The sequence below is a fragment of the Manis javanica genome, chromosome 9 (assembly GCF_040802235.1).
Source record: "Manis javanica isolate MJ-LG chromosome 9, MJ_LKY, whole genome shotgun sequence".
Lineage (NCBI taxonomy): Eukaryota > Metazoa > Chordata > Mammalia > Pholidota > Manidae > Manis > Manis javanica.
Genome location: NC_133164.1, coordinates 100,101,860 through 100,124,938, shown reverse-complemented (window position 1 = coordinate 100,124,938; position 23,079 = coordinate 100,101,860). Strand labels below are relative to the sequence as shown.

General features: G+C 44.7%; 1 long non-coding RNA gene across 1 annotated transcript in view; it reads left to right on the top strand.

Moving 5' to 3' along the window:
- The window catches only part of LOC140843436 (uncharacterized), a 92,036-nt gene that overhangs the window by 1,005 nt on the left and 67,952 nt on the right, over positions 1–23,079 (top strand). The gene's annotated exons all lie outside the window — the stretch shown is intronic.

Sequence of the window (23,079 nt, the reverse complement as noted above, 5' to 3'; positions counted from 1 at the left end):
CTTTGGAGGGAATCCCTGAACGGGAGATCATAGGGGCAATCAGGCATCTGATGACAAGCGCATGCATGGCTTCTTAACTGTTTAAAACAACCCTTACTGCATGATTCAATGGCTGTTTCTCAGTTCTTCCTCCAGCACTTCCTGTACATTTGCAGAGTACCATTTGCTGAGCACTTCAGCCCTGACACTGTTTTCCTTTCCCCGCCTCCCCTGAGTCCTCCCCAGTCCTTCTCCCCTGGTTCTTTGGACTCATCTGCCACCCCTGTGTCTGGCTCAATCACAGCTGAACATATGTAGAACTTTCCTCCCTTTTTGAGTTTCTCCATAGAGTTTCTGCCCCTGGAACGTTCTCTCCTCTCTCCCTACCCACTCTACCCAAACATTCACACCCACTTTTCTTTCCTCCTCGATTTGGATTTCCCAGTGGACTCCCGTCCATACTCGTGGGAATGTAAAGCAACTTATGTCCATAATCCTCACTGGACAAGAGACCCATATCCCCCAGCCCTGCAATGTCTCTGGAATTGTCTTTTATTAAAAAAATAAATAAATTTTATGCTGCATAGTGCCACCTGGCCTGGAAGATACTGGATGACAAGATTGGAATCCAATAGCTCTTTTTGTTCATAACAGATCTCTTTCTTTCCAGAAAGGTTTTGAGGAAGTTAATAAAGTATATGTGAGAGGAGGTAAGAACTAGATGAAGAAATGGTGAAGGAGGGGAACAAAAGTGTGGATAATAACATGATTTATTAAATATTTTTTTTCTGCAACATCTTGCATTTGCAGGTATTTCCAAGTAAGTATTATTTGACCCAGAAATTATTCCAATGCTATTTCATTTTTGATTGCCATTGATGTTGATTTACTTATAGGCAGTTTAACTTTACAAATAATTTGCACAATAAGTGTAATGGGGCAGTGCCCACACTTGGGGATTCTATGGGCAAGGGCTGCCGCAGAGGGCTCCTGCAGAGGCTCTTCTGCATCCTAAGCAGAGCTTTTCTAAATGGCAGAGAAGGCGCCAAGGAGAAAACATTCTCATTCTTCTTTTCTGATCCTTCCACCCCCCACAAAGAGAGAAGCAAAGCTGGAAAAGTCCAGGACAGAACGTTCCTCTGAAGTATGTTCTGAGTTGCATGTTTTGGTTTGGTAAAGTCGGACAAAAGGCACCAGATGAGAGACAAAATTCCCACTGACCCAGAGCGCCCCTTGGAGGGCTCCCTTTGTGGTAGGCATTCCCTAGATGTGGAGCCAAGAGGCAGGCAGGCGCACAGCACAAATGTCTCTCTCAAACCTTCACCCCCTACACTTGCCAGGGGACCATGGGGATGAGTGATGCAGGAAGCACTGAGGCACCTACATTTTATCTCTTAAATACAGTCATGCAATTATTCAGTTTCATTTACTAGCTGGTTGTTCCTCCTGTATACAGCAGAAAGGCAAGGGAGTCTAACCCTACCTATGATTTTTATCAGATGCCTTCTTTCCATGCATCATCATTCCAGCTTTTAAATTAAACTCAGGCCAGTGTAAGGCCCAGTACGTAGGTCTCTGGTGTTCATAGCCAGTGTGTAAGGGTGTGTAGGTTGTGTACTGCACAAACACACTATATCTAAGGGGGCACCATTAACATCCTAGACATTTATGTAGTTATTGCAACAAACTCTTGCAGATGGCTGTAAAATGTCTTGAGGAATGGGGTGTGGGGTGCCTTTGCACAGAGGGGCCACATGGGCTAGCAGTGGTCCTGCTGGTGTCTTCATTCTTTCAGGATTGAAACAATTGTTTTAATCCCAATGAGGAACAATAGGGTAAGGGGAAAAGGAGAACCTTTTCAACCTCTGTAGACCAGCTTGAGGGAGGGATTGTAGTGTTGGAAAAAAATGAGTCTTGGGGACTGGCTTGACCCTGTTTCCCTGACCCTCTCTGAAGAGCACGTTACAACTTGTTAGCTTGTGTCCTTGCGGTTAAGATATATTGATACTGGCCACAAGCTTAGGGGGTCCAGCTTTATTTTATAACAGGGTTGGGAAGAGAAGGTGGGATGGCCTGGCACCCCTACTGCAGGTGGAGCTCTCTGGGCCAAGGGACTTGGCAAGGACAGCAGCCACCAGAGGTTGAGTGGCATGGGCCGAGGCCACTCCCAGCCAGTCACCCGGGATGGAGGTTACTCACAGGGGGCATGATGGAGAGAGCCAATATTAATGTCACCAAGAAGTTTCAAGGGATGCAGTGATGTGCCAAAGTGAGGCTGCACCCTGGACCTGAGGAGGTGGCAGCTGGCCCAGGGTCCACACTTGCACCAACTGGATTGTCAGCTGCAGCCCAATTTAAAGGACGCTTTGTAGTTTTCAGAAATGCTCTCTATTACTATCCTCCTGCCTTACACTGATTGACAGCCAAGAGTTAGAGAGGAATTCAGTCTCCTGGCCCTCACCCCTCCTCCCATTCTCCTTTCCTCTTCTTTCCCTACTGGTGGCATCTGCCACGGCTGGGGGCAGGGCCAAAAGCAGAAGGACCTGGAGACCAAACTATTCAACTACCTGTTTGGTCAGCTGGCTTGAAGCTGGACCATATTCAATCCTCAACTTCTTGAGCTATTAACTGAACTATTGTGATTTATCTGGCCACAGATTCATACCAGAGCCTTAGCAATCCTCACTATAATAGTGTTGGCATAAGAAATGCAGTTGTGCAGGGTTGTTACAACAGACATGGAGGAGAATTCCTGTGTACCTCTGACATTGCCTGCTGTTGTTAAAGAATGAAGCTGATTCCCTGCTTTATTCAAAACCAAAATTAAACCCAGTGGAGGAGGCATTATGTATTTTTTGACGCATCTTCTGTTAGAACTTAAAAAAACCAACTAAGCATTACAGCTCCATTATTCTCTGTATATAGCTGTTTGAAAATAAAAAATTCCAATTCTTATTTAAAACTAAGATGTAAAAATGGTAATGCCTTCTCCCAACAGGTTTCAGTTCTGGGTCTTGGTGAAATAGAAATGTGGAAGTAGGGTGGACATGAGGAAGGACAGCTTTTCCTTTGCTGTGTCTCCTTTCCCCACCTGTGTGGCCCTTTTCCTTCTCAGCTCGGGTTGTTTATTTTCTCGCAAAACTTGGATCAAGGCTGATATTTAGTTATACCACGGGGCTTGTGCTGGTTGGGATGTGCTGATATGAGTGAAGTCACAGAACTGAGTCCTAAATAGGTCGATTAGCCCTTTAGCCCCCAAATGCCAGCCATACCCAAAGTGTCAGCGAGGGTCACAAAGTGGGTCAGGGGAGGGCAGATGGATGAGGAAAAGTCCTCCCTCCTTAGAGGAGAACACCTAGGACACAGCTCAGGGTGTGTCATCTTTGAAGACAAGGGTCTGTCAGCTCAAAATCCAATCCATACATGACATTCACAATGAATTAAATGCTGCAGAGTGCAGGAAACAATCCCTTAGGAAATGCAAACTAACACTGAGAAGTGATGAGCAAAGAATATCCCCACGTGGACTCTTAATGCTCCACGCCACTAGGGAATTTGGGCTCCTCCTGACTCACATTTTTGCAGAATCTGAGCTTTATGGAAACTAGAGAAAGAGAGTCAACTGCCATGTAAGTCTCACAACCAATTTCTCAAGAGTTTCTTATCCCTAACATTTTAAAGGGAGAAACTTGCTTTAAATTAAAATCCATTACGGCCTTGAAGGGAGAATAGTTACCTAAAGGAAGCCTTAGGGGTGAGTGGAGGACCCAGACATTGCTCAGTCAGCATCTGAGATTTCTATTTGAGTTGCTGGTGGGCAACCTCAGGTTTTCATCTCCATTATGGTAAGAGGTGATGTACTGAAGTCTCTAGAAAAGTCTGAGGTGGTTTTGTTTTGTTTTTCTTTAAGCAGATTGCTCCATTTGTTTTTTCCCCTTGGTGCATTCCATCTTATTATTAAAAAATAATACTAATCCAATTTACCCTAAGAATGCAGCCACCCAGTTTGAAAAAGACATATGCACCCCTATGTTCATCGCAGCACTATTTACAATAGCCAAGATATGGAAGCAACCTAAGTGTCCATCAGTAAAAGAATGGATAAAGAAGATGGGGTACATATACACAATAGAATATTATTCAGCCATAAAAGAAAACAAATCCTACCATTTGCAACAACATGAATGGAGCTAGAGTGTATTATGCTCAGTGGAATAAGCCAGGCAGAGAAAGACAAGTACTAAATGATTTCACTCATCTGCAGAGTATAAGAACAAAGAAAAAACTGAAGGAACAAAACAGCAGCAGACTCACAGAACCCAAGAAAGGACTAACAGTTTCCAAAGGGAAAGGGATTGGGGAGGGTGGGTGGGAAGGGAGGGACAAGGGGAGAAAAGGGGCATTATGATTAGCACACATAATGTAGGGGAGTGGATACAGGGAGGGCAGTACAACACAGAGAAGACAAGTAGTGATTCTATAGCATCTTACTACACTGATGGACAGTGACTGTAATGGGGTATGTGGGGGGGCTTGATGATAGGGGGAGTCTAGTAACCATAATGTCGCTCATGTTATTTTAGATAAATGATACCCCCCGAAAAAATAAAATAATAATCCTAATCCTAAAAATAGCATCCTAAAACATGGTTTCCTAATGGCGCCAGTGCACTTTTGTGCTGGTTGCCTTCTGCTATACACAGTCCTTCCTCCTATCATCACCCCTTTCCTCTATCCCAGTGTGGCTCCCCATTTCTCTACTCAACCTAGCTTCTAAACTTTCTTGTCCTTTGGACCCACACTATCTTCCTTCCACCCATTCACTCTAACCCATTGTCTAATGTTCGCTAAGTACAGGAGGGTTCATAGATGAACGAGGTGTTCTAATTCCAAAGTTTTCAATTCAGTGAGCTTTTCTCTCTCTGATTCTTCTCCTTAGCTCCTCAATGTGCAGCACCTCTAATGGTGGCTGAAAGTCACTGCCCTTCTCTACCTATTTTCCTTTGGCAAGCACCTCCATCCTATTGCTGCTCCCATCTTACGATATCATTTCATGTTTAGCTGGGAAAAGTCCCAGAGGAGGAATGGAGCTGTACTAGTTCTGATGAGGCTGGCACTTCACCCATCACCTCAGTTGGCTCACGTAATTAGAAGAGGAGCTGGACTAAGCAATTCTGACCCTTGTCTGCACTTTGGTATTACCTGGAGGGCTTTTTAAAAATGCTGATAGTGGTTCCTTCTCTCAGAGAGGCTTATGTAATTGGTTCGAGAAGTCCTCTTGATGATTCCAACATGCGGGCAATGTTGAGGATCACCGGACTCTAATTCCTTTCCCTTCAAAACAAGAAAGTGTGTCATAGAGGAATCAGATGGATCTTGGAGTTTGGAAGGGCATGTTCAAGTTCCTACCAATTATCATGCCCTGGGGAAAATGACTTCACCTTTCCAAGCCTTAATTCCATTTATGAAATTAATGGAGATTAGTAATACCTATCTTGCCAGATACAAAGATTAAAGAAAATCCTGGCACACAATAGGCATCGAAGCAAAGGTAACCTTTATTAATATTTTCTCTAAAACAGTTCCTACCCTTGACTTCTTTATTTCTGCCAATGCTGCCATTCATTATCCCAGTTCATAGGCTCAGTAAATGCTTGCTAACTGAATAACAGATGGTGGATATGCCCATTGTCACTCACAAAGGAGAGGGGAAGGTTAATTTCATTCACTCTTGTTAACATTCTCGAGTCTACAAAGTCTGGTCCACAGACAAGCAGCATTGACATCTTGGGAACTTATTTAGAAAGGAAAGATCTCAGAGCCATCCTGATCTTTGGAATCAGAATCTGCATTTTAACCAGATCCCCAAGGGATACCTAGGGGGTTTGCATGCATGTTAAAGTTTGGAGAGCCCCCATCTGAAGCATCCCTGTCCTTGAGACTTGGCGAAAAAGGATGAATTCAAGCCCTGGAGTGGTAAACAGCTTACAAATTCCAATGTCTTGGTTGGAGACACCACGGTGAGGCCAAGTGAGTCATGGCAGCATTCCCGCTGGCAGCATGGAACATGCCGTCACACGCTGGCAGGGCCAGGTGAAGGCAGTTCTCTGGGCAGAGCCTCAGCATGCCATTAGATTCCACCATGCCTCTCCATCAGGTCCCACCCTTGCCTGGTGCTAATTGCTAATTGCTAGGCTTGGTGAGTGCCCCATGGCACTCAGTCATCATGACATATTTTCACAGGTAACAGGAGGATGATGTTTGCACACATGGGGACAGGCTCCCTCCTGCCCAGGGAGCCTGGCAGTGGGGCCTATACCTGCTACTCACCTGCAGGACTGACACCCCCTGCACTGCAGAAGCAACCCCTGCCTCTGGGGCTTCCTAGGTGGCCCCACCCCTTGGCTGTCCATCTTGGATTCCTTGGCCATTTTACCCCCTGCAGTGATTCCCAGCACCATGCCCCCCACCCCCCACTGCCTCCACTATGCAGCTACTTTGGTCAAAGGCAAAAAAACCCATGTGGAACTACTTGTTGTAGCCTATGTTAAAACAATGGACATTTTCAATTCACTTTTCAAAATCCCATTTGCTATCCCTCCTACCCTAGAGCAGAGTAAATATCCCCCATTAAGATTCACTATTCAAGGGAAGGCAATGTTTAAGGCCAGAGCTGCAGTCACCTGCTTGCACCTCCCAGCAAGTTTCTCTTCACTCACAGCATGACCGTCAGCTGTAATTACATAACTGTGCAAGCATTTGCTTAGTGGAGCTTGCCCTCCAGACTGCAGGCTTCCTGGAGGCCTGGGCTGCTCTTGTTCATGGCTGTAGCCCCAGTTTCATGCTCAGTGTCTGGCTTATAGGCCCTCAATAGCTCTTTAATGAGTGTATGGATGAATGACTGACTCAGGGGACTTGAAGGGTGGGGTGAATTCTTGCACAAAACTGAGAAAGATGTGTCTTTGGTGCTACAATGGGATGAGGGCAGATTTTCCCCAAACACAAGCCCCAGAGCGGTGTACATGTCTAGTACGTGCAGCCTGGAGGCAGCACCCCTGGCACCTGGACTCTACAGTGACCCTTGCTCATCTGCTTCTGCCAAGAGTCAATCAAACATAGGCATGAAGCACCCAGCACTCCAGCTGGCAGGTCAGCCTCCATCATTAGAGGTTAGAGGCTTTGGCTTGCCTCTAGGACTGTCCTAAACCTGGGGTGGGCGGAGTTCCAGCTCCAGGTCCTTGGGGCATCTGAGGCATCCTGAGGGAGGGGAAACGGGAAGGAGGCCTGCATCTTCAAGGCCCCCGTGGTGGAAATCAATGTGATGAGACAGGACAGCCCTAAACCCAACTGGCTAACCTGGGCTCAACCCAAACCCAGGGGGCCTGGGCTCTCCAAAGATTGCATGTGGGGTGTGGCTGGCTCTGCCTCCCTTTACACCCAGGTCATAGGCTGTAAACTCATGATGGCCTTGGCCAGTTCATAGTCATCCTGCCGACCTGGGACTCAGCATCGCTTCTCAGGCTGTAGGCCATGCTCTGAGTCATACCCACTCCACTTAGCTGCTGTTTGTGCATTCCCAATTTCCCACCCTGCTGTGCATCAAGGTAAGTCCTCAGGACTCTAAGGGATTGCATAATGTGTAAGACCATTCTTGCATCCTGGTGCAGCAACAAGACACAAGGGAGCAGTAGTGTCAGGGTCAAGGTCATATATATATATATATATGATCCATGGTCCTGCTGTGGGCAGAATAGCACTTTTTCTTCAGCACAGAAGGGATTTGAAATACCACTGGGCGGCAAGGGTGCCCATCATGCAGTCTTCCAGGCAGGGACAGATGTCTGTCAAGTTTCATCAAGAACTCCCAGACTTTAAGGCTCTCGTAAATGCTAGGAGATGATGTGCAGGTTAAGTGCTACATCGTGAGCAGACACAATTGAAGGCTAAAAGAGCTTGGGCAGTATCAGTGGTGTCTGGCACAGGCACAGGGAGGTCTACGGAAGATATGGGCCTCCTGAGGCCCTGAACATTGGAATGGTATTTAGTGAAGGCAGCAAAAGAGGGAGCAGCCTTTTAGGAAGAAACTTGGGTGTCAGCTGAAAGAAGCTCAGCGTGTTTGTGGATGTGAACCGCCCCGTGATTGCACCAGAGGGTGTGTGCTATGAGTCACAACCCACAAATCCAGCCCCAACTTGAGTCCGCAAGGCAAGCTATGCTCCTTCCGATTTGCATAAGGCATCGAATTGCCGGTGCTTGTGATAGGATACACTGAGCAGGCACTGAGCCCCTACCAAAGGACTCGGCATCAGAGAAAGTGCAGGTAAGAAAAGTACCACCCTAGCAAAGAAAAGATGGAACCTAAGCCTCTGTGCCATTTAAAGTAGCAAAATTATGCTCTAAGTTCTAAATACATGCAGTTAAACTAGAGTGTAAGCATACATTTAAGTAATAATTATACTAAACGTAAGCAAGCATTAAACACATAGTTTTATTCTCCTTCTTCAAAGTTGGGAGGCATAAGCAAAATTTACCTGCTATTTCCCATGCATTTGTTTTTAGGATTCTCTGTAATGAAAGGAGGTTTCAAAATTTTTCTACTACTCAAAAGCATCCCTAAGTGACAGATGCTGGAAAACTGTAGTTCATGAGGATGTTTCTCTCCCTGAGAAGCAGTTTTTAAAGCAGGGCTGACTTAGAATTTCTCTATTGTTACCCCTTCTTCTCCCCACCCAGTTAGTATCCAAAGGTCTGTCTGCTTTGAGATCAAATAAAGACTTCCAGCAAATAAAAAGTGATTGTAGTTATTTTAAGAAAGTGAGGAAAACACCTGCCAAGTCCTTATAATTTTTTTTAAGTTCTTTATAACTTAGGGCTTCTCTTGGAAATGAGGGTGTTGGAACAGACTCTCTGAAGCGCTGCCAACACCCACCCTCTCCAGTTTGGGGGTTTCTTACAGAACTGCTAACAAAGAAGACAGTTTTCCTGCCAAATGAGCTGATGTTTGAGATTTACAGGAAGAGGGATTAAGGCACTGGAAATGACATGTGGGCTTTCTGAAGGTAGCACCGAGGCCTGAAAGAAAAATGGGGTCTGCTTATTGACTAGGTTGGCAGAGTGTCAAAAGCCAGACAGATAAACATATAGAGCTTTAAAGGAGCTGGAGATCAGGAGCAATTGAAGTTCTGTGGTCAGAACAGTGTGATGATGCAGCATTTGGGGAGATTATCTGGGAGTGGTTCATGGGGGTGGGGTGCTGAAGGCCAGGGAGGCTGGCCCTGAGCTCACAGTGTCTGCAGCAGGGCAGGACCACGGGGGAAAGGGCTGCAAAATGAGATAATTTGGGAGGAGAAAGAGATACTGACAGGCATGGGGTGAAGGATGGCTGAGTCAAAAATGGCATCAGGTGTTGGTGAGATTGTGGAGCAACTGGAACTCACATTTGCTGCTGGGTACATGGGTATGACCACTTTAGAAAACTGCCTGGTAGTATCTGCTAGATCGGATACCTGCACACCCTACAGCCCTGCCATTCCTTCCTGGGAATTTGCACAGATGAAATGCATACATACCATCATGCCAAAAGACACATACCACAAATTTCAATACAACATTACTCATAACCACCTGAATGAGAAACAACCCAATTGCCCATCAACAGTAGAGTGGACAAATAAGAGAATGAATGAATGACCTACAACCCCATGCAGTGGTATGAATGCATCTCACAATGTCAATTGAAAGAAGACAGGCACAAAAGAGTGGGGACTGTACTGTTCCATTTATACAAAGTCAAAAACAGGCTACACTGAGAGCGGTCAGGATACCAATCACCATTGGAAGGGGGGCAAGGGGAACTTCTGGGGTGCTGATAATGTTCTGTGTCTTGAGCTGGGTGCTAGTTAGCTGGGTGTGTTCGTTTGTGAAAAGTCACCAAGCCGTGCGTGCACTTAAGCTATGTGCACTTGAATGTAAGGCTGTTACTACTTTTTGATAAAAATTTACAAATGACAGTATGAAGTAATAAAGACAATTGAGAGCCCACTGTGTGATGTGGAGTTTGAGATGCCTGGACAGGCAGGTGGAAATGCCCAGGATGCAGGTGGAGGTGTGAGACTCTGGTCTGGGCAAGAGTCAAGTGCTGGAGATGTTGAATTTGGGGAGGGTTTACACAAAAGTGACAGAAATCATGAGAGCGTGGGTATGTCTTCTGGGAGAGTAGGGGAGCAGTTAGAACCGGCACTGGGTGCTGCTGGTAGGCAGTGGGAAGAATGATTAGAGCTATGAATCAGCTATTCAGCACTTTCCTGTGCTAGAGCCCTTGGCTGGGCTCTGCTAGCTATGATTTCTGTTCTTCAGCATTTCATTTTGATGCGTGTGGGTAAAATTGCAATATTTCCAGAATCTCTTGCCTCGTGAACTGTTGTGGGCTGGAAGAAGGTAGCGTGAGGTGCCAGCCTAGCCTTCCACCTCCAGGGCACATGTGTCTTTGACACTGTAGCTGCCAAAAGCAGAGGGCATCAAGGCACCTGGGCAGGAGGACAGGCCCCACGAAAGGGCCTTGAAGGTCAGCTTGAGGAGGCAGTAGGCAACGTGCTGCCCAATACCCCTCCCTGGAATACAGGGGCCTCTCTAGATAAAGGAGGAATGTGCTGGAATCTGTGCACACACACAGAGCAGTGACACAAATTTGTTGTCCACCGCCTCACGTGGGCTGCTGGGCTTCTGCTTTTCCTGTAAGCACATTAGGTCAGAAGGTCAGGGTGCCATCCCAAACACCTGTGTGATGCTAGGGGCCGAGGCAATATGTCAATAACAGAGCCAGTACATTTCCTCTAATGGAAAATACCAGGGCAGGAGGGACTACCGTACACACCCATGTGAAACATCAAGGCACCTGCAGAAATGCAGAGTAAAGATACATAGGAAGATACACACACACACGCACACACACAAACCCAGACAACAAGGTTGCCACCATGATCTCTTAACCATCACACAGGAAAGGACAAGAGGGGCAAAGTAGCTGGCTGGGGGGAGCAGAAGAAGTTCTCTTCCTGACTTGAGGACCCTCCCTCAGTAGTGGTGCTACCCACCCCTCTGTCCCTAACTCTCATCGGTCCTCAGTGGCATATTACACATGCATCAGTTCCCTCGAGAAGTGCCAGAGGACAAACGGTCCTTATTCCTATCCCAGTGGCTTTGCTTATGTTGTTCCTTCTAGAAAGTTGTTTTTGGGAACCAGAAGGATTGAAATCCTGATTGTGGGGCTTGTGAGCTTGATAACATGTAGATTTGGAAGTGGTCCTGTTAGCTCTCCTCAGCTTCCTTGTCTTTTAAGATGGGGACAACCCCCTCAGTGGTTCCACTGGGATAATATTTGAGAAGTTCCTACCAGAGAGACCAGCCCAGAGCTGGCAGGCACCAAATACTGTGTTGCACTCCATCTCGCTTCCATTAATCTCTACTTGGAATGTCCTTATGGCCAACATGACCTTGCTCTTCAAAGACCTCTAGTGGTTTAGGTAATGCATCTGTCTCCGCAGACCCCAGCTCAGCCCCAAGGCTTGGGAGTGCCCACCATGGGGGCTCGGTTCACTCAGAGCTGGGGTTTCCCTCTGGAAAGGAACACGATGTCTCCAGATCCTCAGAGTGATTTCCTTGGGGACATGTGGCTGCTGTAACTCCTGAAGTGTCTTTGGAAAGTTAGTATCTACTTGCATATTTGAGATCTGCTCATTTTTAAAATTATAAGTGTAGTCAGAAATTCACTTCTAAGTATAATTGTAGATGGGCTTCTGGATGTTGGGAACATTGTGTTTCTTGCTCTGGGTGCTGGTTACATGGATATGTTCACTTACTGGAAATTCATTTATGAACTGTTCACTTATAATTTTTTTCACTCTTCTGGATGTATGTCAAAAGTAGATAGATTCATTGCAGCTGTCTGAGCTCTGCCCTCGACCTCGCAGTAGGCACTCAGGACTGCAGTGGACTGACTGCTGGCTCAGCCCTCATGAGGGCACTGGGTTGGAGTTCCCAGGTTGGCCCAGAAGGATCCTTGGAGAGGTCAATTTTAAGGCCACCTCTGGTGGGCATGGAAACCCCATCAGCATGTCACAAAATGGATAAAAAATGCTAGAGTCGAGGTAAGCACAACATGCCATGGAAATGTGGAGGAAGGAAACTTAACCTTGCCTTTAAACATCAGAAAACTCCTCACAAAAGATGGTAGTGACATTTGAAATGGGTGTTGACTGAATAGGAGTGTTTCCAGTGGAAGATGGAAGAAAGGCCTGGCAAGAATAGTATGAACAGAGACAGGACAGAAGTAAGGTGTACTGGGTCTGAGGCTCAGAAAGTATTTTAATGTGGAAGAGCTGAGTGTGAGAGTGTGTGTGTGTGCCTACGTCTGTGTGGCTGGTGGGAAGAGAGGTTGAAGAAGTGAGCGGCCGCTGGATCTTGAAGCACTTGACTGTCAGACTCAGGCAGCTGGAACCTCTGAAGGATGCTTAGTAAGAGAGTCCACCACCAAGTTCATGGCCGCTACCTGGGCCTCCACTACCAGAGTGCCTGAACAACAATTGTCTACATAGAGTAAGTCATCACAACTCTGATTACGGCATGATTAAGTAAGGACAACACAAACAATGTCTATCTTTTTCTACCTAGTGTGCCCTGGGGCAGAAACCAGTGTGAGTGCGGAGTGCGTGCTCCTTGGTGGGAGGGAGGCTCCTTGCTCACCTGCACTCTTCCGCTCACCGTTGGTGTCACAAACTGAGCTGCAAGGTCCAGACCTAAATTACGGAGACAGAAAGGCCTCTGAGTAAATGAATGTAAGACAACCAAGACTGAACTTAAGTTTGTTCATATTTGTTACTAATAACATTTAAAAATTATTTTTGCGTTCAAGGTGTCTGGCTTCCAAGCAATGAAAATCATTACCGATGGTAGAACTAGTAGCTAGGAGTTGATCAAGAAGCATTACCTTTATTACCTTCTTTAACTGTTAAAAGAACTACGATAACTGGTCTGCACATTTTCCTTTGTTAGAATGAGAAATTTAGGCTCAGAGGCGTTAGACAATTCCTCTGGGCCTCACAATAAGTGCTTGTTTTATCAGCTGGGCACCGTCACGTGATCCGATGTCCCTTTGAGAATCGGTGAGGTCCAGGACAGGTCTGAGATGGGGAGACAACCCGGAGTGGAGCGTCTGCCCTGGTATTGCGGAGCAAGAAAGGGAGACTTGGGAGACTTTTGGAGATGCTCTGGCGGCCTCTGGTGGCTGTCTGTGGGTACCACAAACCAAGGGGCCAGAGTTCGGCGACCACACGTATACACGGGATGTGTCAACATGCAAAGAAGTGGGCAGTGGAGACGGGGAAGGGAAAGGAAGGAGGTACATACATGAAGAGCCATCTTGTCCTAGGTACCTGTGAACCTCTGTCCCAGCCCCCATCTCACTTCAGACAACGGGGCTCCCTCCCTCCATCCTAGGATGAGCAGTGGTTCTCAGCATGCCGTTGGTGCAAGAATCGCCAGAGATCTTGCGAGTGCCGCTTCTGGGCTCCAGCTCCGGAGTTTCTGCTTATCGCGTCTGGAGGGGCCCCAGTTGGCATTTTTAAACCACATCCAGGTGGTTCTTATGCAGGTGGCTCTTGGGTCACACCCTTAAAAAACCACACTGTTTAATATTTAGATTTAAAAAATGTATGCCTTAAAAGAAGTAAAAAGCTAACCTTTTCAAATATTGCCTCTCTCTCACTTACCAACTTTACATTTCCCTGTCTGGCCCTGGAAGATGACTGGTTAGACAGAGACGGGTAAGATTCCTCAAGGGAGGAACAACCTAAGACAGGCACAGTCACAGGGGAGCCATCAGGTGAGAAATTGGGGATCAACAGAGGTGAGGCTTAGAACCTCACCCCTCGCCCCCCCCCCGTTTTGAGAGAAATCTTCTGCATCCGTGGATGTTTTGTTGCCCTTGTCTAGCTTGGATTAATACTTAGCTTACAGGCACACACCTGATCATCTACATTTGCTTTCTTACAGCACTAAACTATGTTTTCTACCTTTATCTTGCATCTATCTACCACTTCAGCATTTTATTAAAAAAATAATAATAATAAGGGAGAAATGTGGGATTCACATATAAATCAAGTATAAAAATCAAACGAATATTCATATTTGACCTGATTGTTTATAGTTCATAATATGTGATCAAAACCAAAAGTTTCTGTGACGACTGCCCTTGTACTGTTCACCATGTAAGAACTTATTCACTATGTAAGAATTTGTTCACCATTTAAGAACTTGTTCATTGTGCTTCAGAAGATCCGAGACTGATGAGAATTAGACTTGGGGTGGATTAATGATTGTGCATTGAGTCCCCTGTACAGAATTTTATTGTTGTTAACTGTTAACAACCATTTGATCAATAAATATGAGAGACGCCCTCTCAAAAAAAAATTATTTTAATATCAATGATCTTTTACAGATTCATATCATAGCCAGAATCATCCACAATAAAGTGAACTATAAGAACAAGGAGCCTGCAGTCTAGCTGAGACCATCCCCTTAACTAGTGGCAGATCATAGCAGTGTTATTTTCCAGACCTCAGTTACCTCCTCTGTAAAACAAGGGCTATGGATGAAATAATTGGTGTGGTTCCTACTCTGTCAGGGACCTATATTCAGTCTCAATGTGTGCATGTGTGTGTGTGTGGTGTGTTTCTTGGCTGCTTCTAAATATAATTTTATTCTAATGGAAAAAAAAATGCATGCCTTAGTAGTAAACTAAAAATGAGGGGCCTAATCCTGCTGCCAGAGGCATCCAGAGGAATTCACTGTCTTATTTCTGCTCTGACCTGGTTAAAGATGAAAGATTCAACTCTACAAAACACACAAACTCCAACCATCCACAAACTTGACAGCTTAATTCTCAAAGTGCAAAGTTAAAACATTTTAGTAGCATTTAAATGAATAAGTCTATATCCCAAAAGAGTGGGTCCAAAACTTGAGTCCTTTGGAAGTTTGTGACCACATAGAAAAAGCCTTCTCTGAAAAAGTAAGGGGGGCGGGAGCCAAGATGGCGGCGTGAGTAGAGCAGTGGAAATCTCCTCCCAAAAACACATAGAGCTATGAAAATATAACAAAGAAAAATCTTCCTAAAATAGAGACCACAGGACACAGGACAACATCCAGACCACATCCACACCTGCAAGAACCCAGCGCCTTGTGAAGGGGGTAAGATACAAGCCCCAGCCCGGCGGGACCCGAGCGCCCCTCCCCCCGGCTCCCGGCGGGTGGAGAGAAACCGGAGCAGTTTTTTTTTTTTGGCGAGCGCTTTTTGGAAGCCTTAGAGGGACGGGCCCCCGTTGCTGGGGAGGCAGGGTGGCGGGACCGGTGAGGAGGTGCCTGGGAACGGCGCCGGAGGACAAAGAATATCCCGCGTTTCTCCCTGCGAGACCTGGGGGCGGGTGCCTGAGACCGGTGCCTGAGGACGGAGGAGGTCGCGCGTTTTTCCCCCTTTTTTTTTTTTTCTCTTTTTGGCAAGCGCTTTTTGGAAGCCTTGAAGGGACGGGGACCCCAGTGCTAGGGAGGCACGGTGGCGGGACTGGTGAGCGGGTGGCTGGGACCGGCGCCTGAGGACAAAGAATATCCCCCGTATTTCCCTGCGGGACCGGTGGGCGGGTGCCTGAGACCGGCACTTGAGGACAGAGGAAATCGCGCGTTTTTCCCCTTTTATTTTTCTCTTTTCTGCGAGTGCTTTTTGGAAGCCTAAAAGGGACAGGGACCCCGGTGCTAGGGAGGCAGGGCGGCGGGACTGGTGAGCGGGTGCCTGGGACCGGCACCTGAGGACAAAGAATATCCCGCATTTTTCCCTGCGGGACCGGTGGGTGGGTGCCTGAGACCAGCACCTGAGGACGGAAGAAATCGCGCGTTTTTCCCCTTTTTTTTTTCTCTCTTTTTGCCAAGTGCTTTTTGGAAGCCTTGAAGGGACAGGGACCCCGGTGCTAGGGAGGCAGGGCGGCGGGACTGGTGAGCGGGTGCGTGGGACCAGTGCCTGAGGACCAAGAATATTGAGCGTTCCTTCCCTGCGGGACCGGTGGGTGGGTGCTTTTTGGAAGCCTTGAAAGGACAGGGACCCTGGTGCTAGGGAGACAGGGCAGCAGGACCAGTGCGCGGGTGCCTGGGACCGGCACCTGAGGAAAAAAAAAAAAATCGCGTGTTTTTTCTTTTTTTTTTCCTTTCTGTTCCCTCTCTCATTGTTGCTGTTGTTGTTTTGGTTTGGAGAGTGCTTTTTGGAAATCTTAAAGGGGCAGGACAGGTCACTTAGACCAGAAGCAGGGAATCTGGGGATCTCTGGGCACTCTAACCCCCTGGGCAGCAGGGAGCACAGAGGCCCCTTACGGAGATAAATAGTCTCCTGGCTGCTCCCCCTCTAACGGGGCTCCACCATTTTGGAGGAACAGCCCCAGCCAGGCCAAGCCCACAGCAACAGTGGAGATAAACCCCAAAGCAACTGGGCAGGAAGCAGAAGCCCTGTCTGCGCACAGCTGCCCAGCACAAGCCACTAGAGGTCGCTATTCTCCCAGGAAAAGGCTACAAACCAACAAGAAGGGAAGCTCTTCCAGCGGTCACTTGTACCAGCTCTGCAAACTATCTCTATCACCATGAAAAGGCAAAACTACAGGCAGACAAAGATCACAGAGACAACACCTGAGAAGGAGACAGACCTAACTAGTCCTCCTGAAAAAGAATTCAAAATAAAAATCATGAACATGCTGACAGAGATGCAGAAAAAAATGCAAGAGCAATGGGATGAGATGCAGAGAAAAATGCAAGAGCAGTGGGATGAGATGCAGAGAAAAATGCAAGAGCAGTGGGATGAAGTCCGGAAGGAGATCACAGATGTCAGGAAAGAGATCACAGAAGTGAAACAATCCCTGGAAGGATTTATAAGCAGAATGGATAAGATGCAAGAGGCCATTGAAGGAATAGAAGCCAGAGAACAGGAACGTATAGAAGCTGACATAGAGAGAGATAAAAGGATCTCCAGGAATGAAACAACACTAAGAGAAATATGTGACCAATACAAAAGGAAAAACATTCGTATTATAGGGATACCAGAAGAGGAAGAAAGAGGAAAAGGGATAGAAAGTGTCTTTGAAGAAATAATTGCTGAAAACTTCCCCAAACTGGGGGAGGAAATAATCGAACAGACCATGGAATTATACAGAACCCCCAACAGAAAGGATCCAAGGAGGACAACACCAAGACACATAATAATTAAAATGGCAAGGATCAAGGACAAGGAAAGAGTTTTAAAGGCAGCTAGAGAGAAAAAGGTCACCTATAAAGGAAAACCAATCAGGCTAACATCAGACTTCTCAACAGAAACCCTACAGGCCAGAAGAGAATGGCATGATATACTTAATGCAATGAAACAGAAGGGCCTTGAACCAAGGATACTGTATCCAGCACGACTATCATTTAAATATGATGGTGGGATCAAACAATTCCCAGACAAGCAAAAGCTGAGGGAATTTGCTTCACACAAACCACCTCTACAGGGCATCCTACAGGGACTGCTCTAGATGGGAGCACCCCTAAAAAGAGCACAGAACAAAACACACAACATATGAAGAAGGGAGGAGGAGGAATAAGAAGGGAGAGAAGAAAAGACTCTCCAGACAGTGTATATAACAGCTCAATAAGCGAGCTAAGTTAGGCAGTAAGATACTAAAGAAGCTAACCTTGAACCTTTGGTAACCACGAATCTAAAGCCTGCAATGGCAATAAGTACATATCTTTCAATAGTCACCCTAAATGTAAATGGACTTAATGCACCAATCAAAAGACATAGAGTAATAGAATGGATAAAAAAGCAAGACCCATCTATATGCTGCTTACAAGAAACTCACCTTAAACCCAAAGATAAGCATAGACTAAAAGTCAAGGGATGGAAAAACATATTTCAGGCAAACAACAGTGAGAAGAAAGCAGGGGTTGCAGTACTAATATCAGACAAAATAGACTTCAAAACAAAGAAAGTAACAAGAGATAAAGAAGGCCACTACATAATGATAAAGGGCTTAGTCCAACAAGAGGATATAACCATTCTAAATATATATGCACCCAATACAGGAGCACCAGCATATGTGAAGCAAATACTAACAGAACTAAAGAGGGAAATAGACTGCAATGCATTCATTGTAGGAGACTTCAACACACCACTCACCCCAAAGGATAGATCCACCGGGCAGAAAATAAGTAAAGACACACAGGCACTGAACAACACACTAGAACAGATGGACCTAATAGACATCTATAGAACTTTACATCCAAAAGCAACAGGATATACATTCTTCTCAAGTGCACATGGAACATTCTCCAGAATAGACCACATACTAGCTCACAAAAAGAGCCTCAGTAAATTCCACAATATTGAAATTCTACCAACCAATTTTTCAGACCACAAAGGTATGAAAGTAGAAATAAATTCTACAAAGAAAACAAAAAGGCTCACAAACACATGGAGGCTTAACAACATGCTACTAAATAATCAATGGATCAATGAACAAATCAAAATAGAGATCAAGGAATATATAGAAACAAATGACAACAACAACACTAAGCCCCAACTTCTGTGGGATGCAGCGAAAGCAGTCTTAAGAGGAAAGTATATAGCAATCCAGGCACACTTGAAGAAGGAAGAACAATCCCAAATGAATAGTCTAACATCACAATTATTAAAACTGGAAAAAGAAGAACAAATGAGGCCTAAAGTCAGCAGAAGGAGGGACATAATAAAGATCAGAGAAGAAATAAACAAAATTGAGAAGAATAAAACAATAGCAAAAATCAACGAAACCAAGAGCTGGTTCTTTGAGAAAATAAACAAAATAGATAAGCCTCTAGCCCAACTTATTAAGAGAAAAAGAGAGTCAACACAAATCAACATAATCAGAAATGAGAATGGAAAAATCACGACAGACTCCACAGAAATACAAAGAATTATTAAAGACTACTATGAAAACCTATATGCCAACAAGCTGGAAAACCTAGAAGAAATGGACAACTTCCTAGAAAAATACAACCTCCCAAGACTGACCAAGGAAGAAACACAAAAGTTAAACAAACCAATTACAAGCAAAGAAATTGAAACAGTAATCAAAAAACTACCCAAGAACAAAACCCCGGGGCCGGACGGATTTACCTCGGAATTTTATCAGACACACAGAGAAGACATAATACCCATTCTCCTTAAAGTGTTCCACAAAATAGAAGAAGAGGGAATACTCCCAAACTCATTCTATGAAGCCAACATCACCCTAATACCAAAACCAGGCAAAGACCCCACCAAAAAAGAAAATTACAGACCAATATCCCTGATGAACGTAGATGCAAAAATACTCAATAAAATATTAGCAAACAGAATTCAACAGTATATCAAAAGGATCATACACCATGACCAAGTGGGGTTCATCCCAGGGATGCAAGGATGGTACAACATTCGAAAATCCATCAACATCATCCACCACATCAACAAAAAGAAAGACAAAAACCACATGATCATCTCCATAGATGCTGAAAAAGCATTTGACAAAATTCAACATCCATTCATGATAAAAACTCTCAGCAAAATGGGAATAGAGGGCAAGTACCTCAACATAATAAAGGCCATATATGATAAACCCACAGCCAGCATTATACTGAACAGCGAGAAGCTGAAAGCATTTCCACTGAGATCGGGAACCAGACAGGGATGCCCACTCTCCCCACTGTTATTTAACATAGTACTGGAGGTCCTAGCCACGGCAATCAGACAAAACAAAGAAATACAAGGAATCCAGATTGGTAAAGAAGAAGTTAAACTGTCACTATTTGCAGATGATATGATACTGTACATAAAAAACCCTAAAGACTCCACTCCAAAACTACTAGAACTGATATCGGAATACAGCAAAGTTGCAGGATACAAAATCAACACACAGAAATCTGTAGCTTTCCTATACACTAACAACGAATCAATAGAAAGAGAAATCAGGAAAACAATTCCATTCACCATTGCATCAAAAAGAATAAAATACCTAGGAATAAACCTAACCAAGGAAGTGAAAGACTTATACTCTGAAAACTACAAGTCACTCTTAAGAGAAATTAAAGGGGACACTAATAAATGGAAACTCATCCCATGCTCATGGCTAGGAAGAATTAATATCGTCAAAATGGCCATCCTGCCGAAAGCAATATACAAATTTGATGCAATCCCTCTCAAATTACCAGCAACATTCTTCAATGAATTGGAACAAATAATTCAAAAATTCATATGGAAACACCAAAGACCCCGAATAGCCAAAGCAATCCTGAAAAAGAAGAATAAAGTAGGGGGGATCTCACTCCCCAACTTCAAGCTCTACTACAAAGCCATAGTAATCAAGACAATTTGGTACTGGCACAAGAACAGAGCCACAGACCAGTGGAACAGATTAGAGACCCCAGAAATTAACCCAAACATATATGGTCAATTAATATTTGATAAAGGAGCCATGGACATACAATGGCAAAATGACAGTCTCTTCAACAGATGGTGCTGGCAAAACTGGACAGCTACATGTAGGAGAATGAAACTGGACCATTGTCTAACCCCATATACAAAGGTAAACTCAAAATGGATCAAAGACCTGAATGTAAGTCACGAAACCATTAAACTCTTGGAAAAAAACATAGGCAAAAACCTCTTAGACATAAACATGAGTGATCTCTTCTTGAACATATCTCCCCGGGCAAGGAAAACAACAGCAAAAATGAGCAAGTGGGACTACATTAAGCTGAAAAGCTTCTGTACAGCGAAAGACACCATCAATAGAACAAAAAGGAACCCTACAGTATGGGAGAATATATTTGAAAATGACAGATCTGATAAAGGCTTGACGTCCAGAATATATAAAGAGCTCACACGCCTCAACAAACAAAAAACAAATAACCCAATTAAAAAATGGGCAGAGGAACTGAACAGACAGTTCTCCAAAAAAGAAATACAGATGGCCAAGAGACACATGAAAAGATGCTCCACATCGCTAATTATCAGAGAAATGCAAATTAAAACTACAATGAGGTATCACCTCACACCAGTAAGGATAGCTGCCATCCAAAAGACAAACAACAACAAATGTTGGCGAGGCTGTGGAGAAAGGGGAACCCTCCTACACTGCTGGTGGGAATGTAAATTAGTTCAACCATTGTGGAAAGCAGTATGGAGGTTCATCAAAATGCTCAAAACAGACTTACCATTTGACCCAGGAATTCCACTCCTAGGAATTTACCCTAAGAACGCAGCAATCAAGTTTGAGAAAGACAGATGCACTCCTATGTTTATCGCAGCACTATTTACAATAGCCAAGAATTGGAAGCAACCTAAATGTCCATCTGTAGATGAATGGATAAAGAAGATGTGGTACATATACACAATGGAATACTACTCAGCCATAAGAAGTGGAAAAATCCAACCATTTGCAGCAACATGGATGGAGCTGGAGAGTATTATGCTCAGTGAAATAAGCCAAGCGGAGAAAGAGAAATACCAAATGATTTCACTCATCTGAGGAGTATAGGAACAAAGGAAAAACTGAAGGAACAAAACAGCAGCAGAATTACAGAACCCAAAAATGGACTAACAGGTACCAAAGGGAAAGGAACTGGGGAGGATGGGTGGGCAGGGAGGGATAAGGGGGGGGAAGAAGAAGGGGGGTATTAAGATTAGCATGCATGGGGGGGAGGGAGAAAGGGGAGGGTGGGCTGCACAACACAGAGAGGACAAGTAGTGACTCTACAACATTTTGCTAAGCTGATGGACAGTAACCGTAATGTGGTTGTTAGGGGGGACCTGATATAGGGGAGAGCATAGTAAACATAGTATTCTTCAGGTAAGTGTAGATTAAAAATTTAAAAAAAAAAAAAGAAAGAAAGAAAGAAAAGGGGGATTACTCCTTAACAGGATAAAACTATTGGTAAATCAAAGATCAACGCATGCTTTAAATATCCTTAATGTTGATCACTTAAAGGGTGTCAGATGATCAGCTATGGAGGTACTCTTTTCTGATAATATTCCTTTCTCTTAATTAAAAAAAAAAAAAAAAGCAGTTACTGTGTGCTGACCTCCAATGAGTTCTGCACAGTGGTATAGAGGGCATGTCAAAGTGTGGGCAAAGGGTCTGTTTGTTTCTATGCAGAAGATCAAGGCCTAGCTTGGATACCCAGAAAATGAACTAAGATACGATATGAGGAGGAGCTTCCGGCATCAGCACTCTCTGGAGGACTCGTGTCGGGGGATGATCATCAAAAAGCCTCCACAGGGATCCGGACGATGCTGCAGTTGTGGCTGCATCCAGCCCACCATCTCCTGGACTTGCCATAAGAAGGAGGAGGGAGATGTCTAGGCTGGCATGTGCATACAGTGAGACAACGAATTTGACTGGATCTGTACTGTTGGAACTCAACCAGGAGTTGGGAGGGGTGCAAGTTGTAGCACCCCAAAATCTCATGACTATAGACTATCTATGGTTAAAAGAACATATGGGATGTGAACAGATCCCAGAAATGGGCTGCTTTAATTTGTCTGATGGTTCAAGTACAGTTGGAAAATATCCATCATATCATAGATAAATTTTCACAAATGCCTAGGGTGCCTAAATGGTTTTCTTGGCTTCACTGGAGATGGCTGGTAATTATAGATTTGCTTTGTTTATGTCACCGTATTCCTATTATGTCAATATGTGTGTGCAAATTAGTTAGTAGTTTAAAACCTATACATACTTAAGGTACTATACAAGAAGATATGTCAAAGAAATAATCAATCCTCCCAAGTTTCCTTCATATGCTACATCTATAGCTTTTCTTCTTCCTTCCTAATTACAAACTTTAAATAGAATTCGTGCCTCATATCGAATTTACCGAGTATCATAATTCCTCCAGGTGGTAAAGATACCTCGAGACAAGTGCTGGGCATAGAAGCCACAGGGCATAAATCTGCAAAGAAGTAAAAAGCTAACCTTTGCAAACAATATGGCTTCTCTCTCACTTACCAACTTTACATTT